We start from the raw sequence: 4200 nt of genomic DNA on the forward strand, positions 1-4200 counted from the left end.
ATGGTTTTTGTGAGACATCCATAGATGATAGATATATGCCACCGAAGACTTTTATTTAGCAAATTTAAGGATCTATAATTACTCCATACATCATTTTTATGTAAGTCATGTAGTTTGACCTACGTAAGCCCAGAAAGCAAAATTGTGCTTTTCGTGTAGCATTTTTCGTTTCCGCGTAATTTTATTCTTACGATATCTCCTAAACTTTTAGACAGAATGATATAGTTTCAATTGCAAATATAATCTACATTAAATTCTCTTGATAATGAACATGTTTATTTACATAAGGGTTAATACTGAACTCGAATAATAGCGTCGGAAATAGGGCATGAATTTAATTGATGTTTCTGAAGAAAAAAATGGTTATTGTGAGAAAACTATTAAAGATAGATATATGCTATCGCGGACTTTTATTTAGCACATTTAAAGAGCTACAATTCGCCATACATCATTTTTATGTAGGTCCTATAGTTTAGCCTACGTAAGCGCTGAAAGCAAAAATGTCCCTAATTTTCGCAACAAATTTTGAAGCTATATTCAAAATCTACTAGTCTTCTAGTTATTTAAAAAAAAAAAAACAAAAAAATGGGACCCACCTGCAAGCACTTCCTTTCGATTAAAATATTTTTCATCAAAATCGGACCACCAGGGGCGGAGATTCGCGGTAACACACATAAAAAAAAAAAAATCAGTCGAATTGATAACCTCCTTCTTTTTGAAGTCGGCTAATAATCTTGATTGGCAGCTAAATTGCACCAAAGCGTACCACGATCTACATGTCAAAGATTGCAGAAAAACACCCACATTCACTAATATGAAATGAGTGGATTGGCTATAACACTATATTTAGTTTTCCCATGTCCCTATTTTATACTACGCACGATTTTCGAACCATTATGCAGTGGCTAGGATTTGAACTAAGACGAAATTAACTGTTAGAAACTTCAACAGGCGCATTCTAGTCGCAACGAAACAAAAATTGTCAGTCACAAGCTCACAAGCAAAATAACCTATCCATTTATCATTAGAGAAAAGTGACAAAAACTCTGTGCTGTCCATTTTTTACGTCGTAAAATTGTCAAAAATATATTATATTGATATCGTTGATTTTGTGTTATACTATTTATATCAGAATTTTTTTATATATTTTAATATTTAGAAATGAGTAATAAACTTGGAAAAGAGGAATGGAGCAGGGAAAGGATGATGGTTTGTCTATATCTATATATATAAAAATGAATTGCTGTTCGTTAGTCTTACTAAAACTCGAGAACGGCTGAACGGATTTATCTTATCTTAGTTTTGCAATGTTCGTGGAAGTCTAGGGAAGGTTTAAAAGGCGAGAAAAAATCGAAATAATTTCCGGGAAAACCCTAAGAACAGCCCATTTCTATTTCCCATACAAACGTATCCCTTGGTCACGCCATAACGCGTGAACGGCTGGACCGATTTCACATTTTTTTGTTGTGTTTGTTATTGTCAGGAGAAGGTTCTTATGACAGGAAAGATTTAAAAAAATTAGATGGATGAATGGATGGATAATGATTCCGCGCAGCCGAAGTCGCGGGCGACAGCTAGTTCTAAATTCTACATTGCAATAGCTCGAACTTTGGTGAATTTCATTTACCATCTATCAACTTATAATAAAAATAGATAAAAATTGTGATCTTTTTTATGTCGAGCATTTAAAAACTTTTTTAAAAATCGTAAATTTAAGTACGTATAATAAATCGTGGTTAATACTCGTAAAAAGATTACAAAACTTATTTTGCTTCCGAAACTTTTTTGTATACCTTGGTATTTAACGTAGTTTGGACATTTGGAATAACATTCGAGCTGATTTATTTGAATCTCTTAGATTGTAAAATCTGTTCCCCTAGGAAGCAGTAGACGGTGCAACACCAGATTCCAACGAGAGTACTGTGCCTCCGAAAAATAATCCCGGACGAACATTCAGAGATGGAGTTCGTAAAATAGATCTGATCCTAGTTGTGAAAGATGAAGAAAACCTTATAGCTGATCCCATGAAAAATAAGTTTCTCACCAACATTGTTAAAACGGGATTAGAAATTGAATTCGAAAATGGTGTTGTAAGTAACTTTTTTTCTGTCATAGTTCATAATTATTGATGATAACCTTGTACTTGTACATATCTGTGATTGTCTTTGCTTGTTTTAGTTACCGATTCACAAGAAGTTAGTATTTTTTAAAGTGCATTGCCCGAATGATGTTCTAAATAATTTAGGAAATGCGTTTGGTGTAAAGTGCGTTCAGATAGCTCGAGCTGAACACATAATGTCAAACAAAGAACGCGATTGGATAAATTTAATAAGGTTTTTATCATTTCATATATTATAAACGTAGAAGGAGATACAATTATAACATATGCCTGCTTCCAACAAACAGTACGGACAGCTGAATTATTTATAACAAACATAAATTTTCTTAGAAAGGAGTACACACAACCATTGCAATACTCGAGTTTGGAGAGAAGCCTCGTAGTTTATATGACATTGCTGAACGTTCCATTTGGAGACAGACAAAACTATATAGGACTGGAAAGGTAAGACGACGCTTAATCAAATACATTCGCACCGAAACGATTTAATAACTAACTTTAAAAATGTATAGAACTGAAAATAACTTTCGATAAATAATTTCAGATTAATGAAACGCAATATTGTGGTAGAGGCATACGCGTTGCATGACGGACCGTACTTTATAACGCAAGACGCTACAAGTATTAATACTCGTCAGGTAAACTCATACACTCTTGTATCCACGGGACCAAAGATAAACATTCACTTAAATGTTTTATTGTTACAAACTGTTTTATATATCGTGATGTTGTCACAGTCTTTATATTTTTTTAAACTAGATTTTTTGCAACTTCTTCCGCACGAAATTAAAAAGAAACAGAATGAATAGTAGTACTATGTGGTATTTGAGACTATGTTTTATAAATAATTCAATTTTCAATCAAATATGACAACCCATTGCAGAATTATCGAGTTAATCTACGAATCAAACGTAAACGGGAACTGTACATATTTCCGGGATCATACGTAGCCTATTTGTTCTTCCAGACTATGTTCTACATCTATGTCAAATTTCATCGAGATCCGTTGAGCCGTTCGTTCTGGAAACAAACATACATAGAACCATCCATCTAAACATTCGCATTTATAATATTAGGATGATGTGTACATATCTTGCACTTCTGGTTCATTTGAGGATTTTTTTTTATTTAGATCCTATTTTATAATTGGGTCGGAATTACGAATATATTTACGAAACAGCCATTAAATGTGGTGCATGAATACTTTGGACCAAAGGTAAGTAAGCAGATGTCTACAGATAACAGTATTTTGTTCAAAATAATATGAAATACTTCTACGGCCGCAAACAACAATCGGTTATCTACAAAATCTCTTGTCTCCAGGAGAGCGGTTTTAACGTGAAAATTCAATAACTTTTACATATTTAAATGAAGAAAGTATGTTTAAACTCATCAACATTTTCTGTTCTTTGTAGCCGTCGACTTATCGTTCGACTTCCTCTTCCATAAAGTAATATCTCATATTACAAGGGATGTATTATATGTATCATATTTCATGTTTGTCCAGGTTGCTCTGTACTTCGCTTATTATGGACTTTACAATTTATTTCTAGCAATTGCGTCCTTAGCGGCTCTTATAACACTCTTCTTAGCTATATTTTTTAATAAAAACTACATGGATTTGAGGTAAGTTCAATATAGACATGTTACAAGAAAGAAGAGAACTTTCTTTAGAGGGTTTTCATGACATTGTTTTGTTACTTTTTAGTGCATTTTGTTTGATATTGTTTTTGAAGTCGGCTAAAAATGGTTTTTCGTTAAAAGTGGCTCAAATAAATTGAAATATTTTTTTCGATATTACATAAAAATACTCCCTTTTATATGTATGTATAGATTATCAGATAAAAGATTTTATTTTCTTATATAAATTTTTGACGAAGATCATTTTAAAATATTTGAGTGCAAGTGATTGGCAGTTTTTTTGATGTGTGTATCCAATATTACATTGAAGGGATTAAATTTACTTTTCAGAGCACCGATATGTGAAGATAAATATTTAGACATTTGCTTTCAATGCTTTGATAAGACTCAAGTTATAGTAGGGTGTTATTTTTACCACCTTTTTTACTTTTGTGATTGGT

General features: G+C 32.4%; 1 long non-coding RNA gene across 1 annotated transcript; it reads left to right on the plus strand.

The window, feature by feature from the left end:
* The first annotated feature begins 2059 nt into the window (after nucleotides 1–2059).
* Nucleotides 2060–3302, plus strand: LOC106720402. The gene is made up of 5 exons (XR_006756772.1): nucleotides 2060–2090; nucleotides 2179–2333; nucleotides 2450–2563; nucleotides 2664–2757; nucleotides 3252–3302. It is a non-coding gene; the product is annotated as an uncharacterized LOC106720402 (long non-coding RNA).
* The last annotated feature ends 898 nt before the right edge of the window (nucleotides 3303–4200 follow it).

Source organism: Papilio machaon, chromosome 3, assembly GCF_912999745.1.
Source record: "Papilio machaon chromosome 3, ilPapMach1.1, whole genome shotgun sequence".
In the NCBI taxonomy this organism is placed as follows: domain Eukaryota; kingdom Metazoa; phylum Arthropoda; class Insecta; order Lepidoptera; family Papilionidae; genus Papilio; species Papilio machaon.